Source organism: Myotis davidii, unplaced genomic scaffold (assembly GCF_000327345.1).
Source record: "Myotis davidii unplaced genomic scaffold, ASM32734v1 scaffold428, whole genome shotgun sequence".
Lineage (NCBI taxonomy): Eukaryota > Metazoa > Chordata > Mammalia > Chiroptera > Vespertilionidae > Myotis > Myotis davidii.
In genome coordinates this window covers 230,364-239,903 of record NW_006299834.1, presented here as the reverse complement: position 1 = coordinate 239,903, position 9,540 = coordinate 230,364, and positions in this window count along the sequence as shown.

The following is a 9,540-nucleotide window of genomic DNA, read 5'->3' as shown; positions in this document are numbered from 1 at the left end:
GCGTAAGGACTGTGACTGTGACAGAAAAGAATGAAAGAGAAAACAGAGAACTGATATAAATAAGAAATGTAGAGGCGAGAAGGAGAGATAAACTATTGTCTGACTCATTTATGGTTGGAGGTCTAAAGACTCAATCGGGCCTGCCGCCGGCCCTGTGCCCTGACTGGGGGTAGAACTGGCACTTTCTGGTGCCCAGGACGTCGTCCAGCCCACCGAGCCGCCCTGGCCGGGAGGGCCACTTGCATCTTATTCAACTCATTTATGGTTGGAGGTCTAAAGACTCATTTAAATATATTTTTATTGCTTTCAGAGAGGAAGGGAGAGGGAGAGAGAGATAGAAATCTCAATGATGAGAATCATTCATCAGTTGCCTCCTGAATGCCCCCTACTGGTGAGCCGGCCCACAACCCAGGCATGTGCCCCGACTGGGAATCAAACCGTGACCTCCTGGCTCATAGATCAATGCTCAATCACTGAGCCACACTGGCTGGGCCTAAAGCATCCTTTAGATGTGTAAGTAACATTAGAGGTACAAAGGCAAATAGGAAAATAATATCATCAACTAATACCATTTGGAGGAAGAAAGGGAAAGTAGAATATCTTTATTTGGATGCTGTTCATAATAGGGAGAAAATAAACATTGTCTAGAAATAGATGATTAAGGGTAGAATATCACAGTGTAATGATGAAGACATCCAGGGGATAAAAACACAGCTTTCCATACTGTCAGAAGACATATACGGAAAAAGGAAAACAGAGGCCATATGGCGAAAATTGTCAACCCCCACAAAAACTATAAAAGCAGAAAGCGTATCAAAACTATGGCGACAGAACCGAGACCAACTGTGCCTGCCATCTCGGGAAATGGGAATGAGCCACGCACACTTGCTGAAGAAAAAAAGAAAAACAGACTCTCAGACCAGATTCCAAACAAAACCCAGGGAAGGTAGAAGGATTCCGAAAGGTTTGCTCTGAAACAGTGGTTCTCAACCTTGGCTGCACATTAGAGTCACCTGGGAATCTTGTTAAAACCCTGATTTCTGGGCCTCATCCTCCCGACATTCTGTTTCTTTGTTACTAATGATGAGGCCCAGAAATCAGGCGTTTAACAAGATTCCCAGGTGATTGTAATGTGCAGCCGAGGTTGAGAGCCACTGCTCTAAAAGAACGGACAGAGGACAGGGAGTTCTGGCGATGGCTGTGCCACAGGTACACGGGCTGCAGGCCACTGAACAGCGCACGCGAACGGCTCAAGAGTAAACTTATGTTAAGTATTTTATGAAATTTAGAAAGTGGGGCCGCCCAGTCCTCCATCCGGACTGCGTGTGGGTGGGGCCATCGTCGTGTCCCGGGGGTTGCAGCTGCCTCTCGTCTGCTGTGGCTGAGACTGAGAGGAGGCGTCGCAGGATCCACAGCGAGTCAATCCCACGGAGGCTGAGGCACCGAGGAGGTGGGGCTCTTTCCGGGGGCAGCGTGACCTTGGGATGTTAAGAATGTCTTTGGGCCCTAACCGGTGTGGCTCAGTGGATAGAGAGTCAGCCTGTGGACTGAGGGGTCCCAGGTTCGATTCCGGTCAAGGGCACATGCCTGGGTTGTGGGCACATCCCCAACGGGGTGTGTGCAGGAGGCAGCTGATCGATGTTTCTCTCTCATCGATGTTTCTAGCTCTCTATCCCTCTCCTCTCTGTAAAACATCAATAAAATATATTTTAAAAAAAGAATGTCTTTGGGTTGAATTCCATGGACATTTGTCACTGACCCGTGTTCCTGAATATTTGAGCCAAGGAATAGTTTCTCTGGATAAATAAACAACAGAAATACCATGGGGTGGGGGTGGGGGGGTGAGAGGGGAGAGAAGGATGGGCAGGAACATAACAAACAAATGCTAACCACCAGAAGCCAGGGGTCTTTATCTGAGCAGTAGAGAAAGCTGAAGTCAGGGCAACAAATGCTGAACGAGGAAAAAAGGGGGATCGCTGTGTGGGGATCAAGGATCTAAAGCAGGGGTCTTCAAACTCCGGCCCGCGGGCCACATGCAAATACAAATATTGTATTTGTTCCCGTTTCGTTTTTTTACTTCAAAATAAGATCTGTGCACTGTGCACAGGAATTTGTTCATAGTTTTTTTTTTAAACTATAGTCCGGCCCTCCAACGGTCTGAGGGACAGTGAACTGGCCCCCTGTTTAAAAAGTGTGAGGACCCCTGATCTAAAGTAATGAGTATCTGTGCACCAAGTAACATAGCTTCAACAGTCATCAAGCAAGAACTAATGGAAACGTAGAAACAAAAAGACAGAATATTCCAGTATCCGTGCACTTTAATTCACCTTTCTCAGTCCATTACAGATAAAGGTGGCAAAAACATGCGTAAGGATATATGGAACCAAATAGTCAAATTAATGACGTGTGTGTGTGTGTGTGTGTGTGTGTGAAACGGAATCTACCTTCTGTTCAAATACCCTTAAAAATGCGTACATATAAAATGACAATTAGGCCAAAAAGGAAGTAAATTCCAAAAAGCCAACATTCTCTGATCACAATTTTGAAAATATCTAATAACAAAACCACAAACCAAAAAACTCTGCCACTCAGTTTAAAAACTCTTTAAAACTAATGCTTGAGTCAAAGAGAGAGAAGAAAAAGAAAAAAATCAAGGCTATCTAGACAATTATAAAAATAAAAGCATTAGGTTCAGAACTTGGGGGATGCAGCCAAGGCACTGCTCAGAGGAAAATCTACAGCTTTAAACATTGCTATCAATAAACAGGAGAACAGGAATTAGCCGCCCCACTCCAAGAGTTTGAAAAGAAAGGCAAGATAGACCCAAAGAAGGCATCAACAAGCCAAGTGATAAATTAAGACGGAAATGAAGGCAAAAACAGTAAAAGGAAGGAAGGAAGATATAAATCCAATGTCTGGTCCTTTTTGAAAACCATTGAAACTTACTGTTGGTGAATCTACTCCAGCAGAGGGAGGAATTGACCAGGGGGAGTTATCTCACTGTTGCTGCGCAATTCCGCTCCCCCACTGCCCCTTAACCCCTCCAGAGGGGCCTCTGTCCCAGCTGTGCTGCACCGTCCCAAAGGCCTCCGTGTCGCTGCATCCAGTGGTCATTTTCTTGGTCCTCCTTTTGCAGAACTGGCCTGGCTGCTCACTCCTCCTGCGTCCGGGACACTCCAGCCTCTCTCCTGAGGCCTTCATCTCCTCCCCAGGATCTAAGCACTGGACACTGAGCGCTCTCGGGTCTCAAGCTCCCATCTGGGCTCCAGGCTCTGTCCTGTCTACCTGACATCCCCAACTGGACACGCCCCAAACTGGATACGCCCCAAACTACAACCCAGATTGTTCCCCCCAAACCCGCTTTTCCCGCAGTTTTCCTGACCTCAGCAAGTGCCACTCCATCCTGCCAGGTGCTCACACGGGAGTCCCAGAGCAGCTGCGGCCCCTCTGCCTCCCTCACACCCCACACCAGATCCGTTAGCAAATCCCGTGGCCCCCTTCCCTTCCGATAAACCCATTAACCCTGCACTTCCTGCCACCGCGTTGGCCTCCGTGGGCCAAGCCAGCAGGATTCTCACCCGGCTCCTCACGGCAGCCCCTCGGCCCGCTCTCCACGCAGCAGCCACGGGGATCCTGTGAAAACCTGCCTCAGAGGCTGACACGCAAACCCTCAGCAGCTCCCAGCTCACTCAGAAGAGAAGCCAAACCCTTCCACTCCGTCCTCTCCCGTCAAATCCCTGGCCTCCCTCTGGTCACTCCTCATTTCACAGGTCACTTGACCGGGACACGGGCGCCCAGATATCTGGCTAAACGTTGTTCCTGGGCCTGGGAGGGCGTTTCTGGATGGGTTCCTATTCGAATAGGTAGACTGGGTCCAGCAGACGGACTCCCCATGTGGGTGGGCCGCCTCCCATCCACTGAGGGCGGATGGGATAGGACTAGTGGACGGAAGGAGGAGTGTGCCCTCTGCATGACTGTCTTTTTCTTTTTAATCATTGACTGGCTGCCTCCTGCATGCCCCCCGCCGGGGATTGAGCCCACAACCATGATCTCCTGGTTCATAGGTCGACCCGCAACCTCGGAGCCACGCCGGCCGGGCTGCATGACTGCCTTGGAGCCGGGCCGTCGGTCTCTCCTGCCTTCACACCTGGACTTGGGCTGGAGCTTACACGATGGCTTCCCCTGGTTCTGTGGCCTTCACACTCCAACTAGAACCTACGCGTGGCTCTCCTGGGCCTGGGGTGGGCCAACGGCAGCCCTTGGCACGTCCCGCCCCCATCCCTGCAGGAGCCGGGTCCTCACAGCAAATCCCTCACACGCTTCCATCTGACCGGTTCTGGTTCCCCAGAGAAGCTGGGCCGGCCCACAGCCCGCACCAGCAGCTCCCGCTCCGCTCCCAGATGCACACCACGTCCCCCTCATCTCCAAGTCACCCGACCCGGAGACGCGCTCTGAGCGCCCTACTCAGGACGCAGCCCCCCGTAACTCCCTGCTGCCCACACCCTGTCTCTCTCCCCAGCACGATCCCCAGCCAGCAGTCTGTTTATTTTATGCAGGTCCTTTTCCAATTGTCCGTAGGCTCCAGAAACACGGGGCTTCCATCGGGTTGGGCCCCCTGCTAGGACCCCAGGGCTGTGATGGTGCCGGGACAGAGCCACCACGCAGTAAAGAGAGAACAGACGTTAACGAGAGGACCCAGGGGCCTACCACTCAACTCTGTCCAACCAGATCAGAGCCTCGATGAAATGGGTGGATTTCCAGGGAAAGGGAATGACTCAGAGGACCCGAGAAGCGACACAGAGTAACTGCCAAGAAGAAAGAGAGAAACTGGCAAATTGCACATTCAAAGTCTGAAATGAGAGACGTGCACATGAAAGCCGTAAGGAGACAGTCCGGGCGCCGGGAGGGAACTCCCATGCTCCCACTCTTCGCTCGGCAAAGATCAAACAGCCGGCGCCGTGTGCTGCGGGGGAAGCCTGGCTGCTGGCCGCTGGGCTGGTGGGAGGGACGCGGGGGTCACTTCTGGGGAAGGCAGTGTGACGCGGAGCAGAGCGACAGATGCGCACGCCCTCTGACCAGCAATCCCACTCAGCGATCAGCCTACTAGTGGGGTCCCCAGGGCCATATGGTTGAGCCCACTTATTGCGGCCACGTGGGTGAGATGGAGACTCGGATCAGCGAGATGCCCGTCAGCAGGGCACTGGTCCAAACGCCGCCGACGTCCAAAAGGGCCGGGAAGCCGTCCCGGGGCCTGTCTGTCAGCTGTCCCGGGGTGCCTTCCTCAGACACCCCCATTCACGAGCAGGGTGAGTCAGAGAGCTGGGAAGGCACCCCAGGAGGAGGGCACAGCCTGAGCCAGGCTGTTTGGAGGAGCCCAGCGGGCACACCCGGTGCTCCGGGCAGAGCGGAGCCAGAGAGGCGGCCACCAGGCGCTTCCACTGCAGGTGAGGGATCGGAGGACCGAGGGCTCTGGGGAGCGGACATGCAGGGTCCTTCCTGATTCTAACGGACGCAGAGTGGGGGCTGCCTGTACTGGGCGTTTCTCCCGTGCATGGTCTCTCGCAGCGCTCCCCCACTTACAGGTGAGGAAACTGAGGCTCAGGGAGGTAATGCCACCTTCCCAGGGTCATGTGGTGTCGAGGCGGTGGTGGGGCTGGGAGTCCAGCCTGGGCTGCCAGCTGCAGGGGCCGCAAGGCCCCCACTGAGGCAGGGCAGCGGCCTGGGTGGGGGCAGGGAGGGGGGTTCAGAGAGAGCACCTGGCAGTGTGAATAGCAGTGATCGCTCCCAGCCACTGAGAGTCGAGTCCCTGACACGGGACAAGCACAGTCACGGCACCACAGGACTGACTGCAGGGGAAGGCAGGCTAGGCGCCCGGCGATGGTGACAGCTGGCAGTTATTTAGCGCTTACAGCACCTCACAGCAACACTGAGAGAAGGCGCGATTCCCACGTCTTACAAAGGAGCAGCCAGCACAGGGATGAGAGCACGCTGGGGTGAAGAAGATGGCAATCCCATCGGAATCCCCCAGACAGAGCTCTTAGCTACCAAAGGTGCAGTCCCGGAAGGCTGCATGGAGGAGGTGTGTAATGATGATAGAAGCGGGCCGTCAGCCTATCCCGTGGCCCTCCATGTAGGCACAATTAACACCCCCAGCCAGGTCCCTGTCCTGGTCCCAGAACATTGAATGTGACCTCAGATGGCAGAAGAGATTGGTGTGAATCTGTGGGCCTTAGGGGGCTAGGGGGAGAGACTGTCCTGGCTTAGCCGGATGGGCCGAGTGTACTCACAGGGGTCCTTACAAGACGGTCAGCAGGCTCAGCCAGAGAAGGCGCATGCCCCCCAAGTTCTCAGGGCCGGGATAGAGCAGCAAAAGCACCCCACAGAGCCCTGCCCTGGGGACGCACCAGCGGGTGGGAAAGCAGACAGGGTCCAGTGAGAGAGAGGGAACAGGGCCGTGCTCTCTGGCTCTGGCAGGGGGAAGGGCTCAGGGGGAGCTGTCCCTGGCGCTGGGGCTCCATTCTTCGCGCCCTGCATGTAGCCCCCTTCCCCCCTCTCCCCTCCTGGCCTCAGGTCGTTAAGCACGTGCGCCTGAAGGTTAATGTTTCCTGCCGCATTGGTAAATATTTGATGCCCTGGCCTTTCCGGGAGCCGCCAGCCACAGCAAATGGCACAAAGTGCTGGGCCCTGCCCTTTTCCTCGCGGCCTCTGTCCACAGCCCCGCGGGCTCCAGACGCTCTGTCCTCGCCTCCCGCTGTGAGTTTTCAAAGCACTTTCCACATCCATTCCGGCCCCATGGGCTCCCTCCGCCAGAGCAGGGCAGAGGGTCCGGCTGAAAGGCCTGTGGACGCATCTCGCCCCTTCCCTCCACCTCAGTCACGCAGCAAAGCCGGCGGGGGAGGCGTCCACAGCAGGCGTGACTCCACCCAGGGTTCGGCAGCAGACCTGGTCCTGATTTTATGTTCCTGCTGCCTGGCCGGCCTCAGATGCCCTGGCCCTCCCCACGCATCGCAGGGCCCTCGGGTAAGGACAGGGGCAGCAGGTGAGGCGAGCCTGGAGCCAGGACAGCCCAGCATGTGAGTGTGCACATGGCACACATTCGTGCACGCAACCACCATGCACACAAGGCCACACACACACACACACACACACACACACACACACACACGCACCTAGTCTTTGCCTATCCTGCTGGCACCACGGACGGAAGGCGGCTGTCCACCATGGGCACTGTGTCCCAGGTCCACCACCCCTCCTGGCCCCGTCTGCCCACCTGGCACACACCTGTCCCTTCGGGCACCTCTCCATCTCCCCTCACCCGGGACCTCCCTAGCCCTCAGGATACACATCTTCCCTTTACACCTCCCCTCCCTGTGCCACAGCCCAACACCCCCCGCCCCCCAAGTTGGTGCTAGTGCACCCACCGTGCTCTGCCCACACCCCTGCCCACCTCTCCTCCAGCCTGATCCTTCCGGCCGTGGTAACACGGCACGTCACCCTACGGTCAGCCTTGGAGCGCCCTTCACCCCCACATCCATCCATCCCTCTGTAGGTCTTGCCGCCTCCACCTCCGAAATCTTTGCAAATCATTTCCTCCCATTACCCTCCCCCAACAGCCTACAGCTTCTTCCCTGGGGCCCTGCAAGGCCTCCGTCTCCTCCCTGGGGCCCTCCCCGCTCAGGGAGCTCCCACCAAAACTCCACCCGACCAACTCACAGGCTGCTCAGAGTGCTGGCCGGCCCCACGCGCTCCTCAAACTAGTGGGCACTGTCCCCATCCGACGGCCGCTTCCTGAAGCTGTGTCCCCTTCCCCGGGGCACCAGCGTGGGGTGCGCCGCGGCCTGAGCAATGGCTTCTGGGACAAGCAAGCAGCCCTCCATCACTCGTGCACAGTCGGAGACACACAGACGTCCCCTGAGGGTCATGTAGGTGGTGTGTCCATCAGGGTCCAGGCAGGGACACAGCGCTGGGTGGCATTTATTCTAGGAACTCGGGCAGGTCCAGGAAGGAAGGTCAGAGGTCCCCAGGAGGGACGGCCTGGGTGAGAGGGAGGGTGCTGTTTGCTGGAGGGGCGGGGTCTGGCCGGCCGAGGTGGGGGGAGGAGGCTGATGTCCAGGAAGGCTCTTGCCTGGGACGGTCAGGGGCCCCCAGTGGGGAAGGAGAGCGTAACTCCTGGGCCCTGGTCTCTGCGGCCGAGCCTCCCGGCTCAGGGACCAGAGCCCATGGATCCCAGACACCTGCAGCCTCACCAGGGAGTGTATTCTGGGACAGGGAGGCCCCGGGGGAACCAGACCGACAGGAGGACAATAGCCCCCTTTTCCTGTCTGGTGGGAGGAGCTGTGGCGTGAGGCCTCAGCAAACACACTGGGCGAGGGGGAGGGGAGAGCAAGCGCTTGCCGCTTGCCGGGGACCCTCTCCCCACTGACAGAGTGGACAGGCGGGGAAGGGGGCTTGGGGGTCCTTCCTGTGAGTGGGTCTCGGACTTCATCCTCATGGTCCACCTGCAGGATGACTTGCTCCCACCCGTGTCCAGCTCAGAGAGGGCAAGCAGCTTGCCCAAGGACACACAGCTGGGCAGCACGGAGCCGGGTGACCAGCCCAGGGGTCCCCAGCCCTTATTCTTGCCACGCATGGGCTGCAGCGTCCAGCAACGGGCATGCCGGACAAAGTTCCAGGCCAAAGCCACCTGGCCCTGTACCCCTCCCCGCAGCACCTCTGGGCGCCTGGGAAACAGGCGACGGTCCGGAGGGCGCTTATGCGCAGCGGCCCTCTCGGCCCCGGGCAAGCGTTGGTTTCCATCATCCTGACAGCAGCGAAGCCCACGTGGGGACACATTTGCTGCGCAACAAGCATCTATTCTTAGAAGCAAATATTTTAGCAGTTAAGGCCGGAGCTCGAATGACGGGGGGATAATGAAGGCAAGATGCCGTGTCCTCCTGGCCCACGAGGAGGGGAGGAATTCCTCCCGCCCGCGGCGCCCGAGCTGCCAGCTGTCCTTGTAAGTCTCTGAACTACATGGTTTGGGGGACATAACAGCCACCGCCCAGCCACGGTGCCCCTTCACGGTGACCCCGCTTTCCCACGGTCCCCCGGCCGCGGCCCTGGGCGATGACACGGAAGCCCTGTCCAGTGGGAGAGAGGAGCAGCCTCCTTTCCTCGCGTGAGCCCGAGTCTCCAGGCCTTCCGGAAACAGCCCCTCTAACTGCTGCGCCAGCTGGCGCCTTGGTTTACACGAACCCGGCTGCAGTCACCGGTTAGGAAATCTTCACCAAGTTCCACGCTGGCGCGCGGGGTGGGCAGTGGGGGTCTCCCCAGGGGCTGGGTGGGCAGGTGCGAGAGCAGGACGGCGCGTGTCCCTGGGAATAGGGGTGCCACGTGGCTGAGCCCCTACTCTGTGCCAGGCTCCTAACAGGACACTCCATCCTCTCGATCCACCTCCCCCCACCCCACCTTTCACAGGCAAGCAAACAGGCTTCAGAAGAGTGAATGACGCGCCCATGGTCACAGGGCCTGCGGGTCTGGGGCACCTGGGCTGGAAGGGGC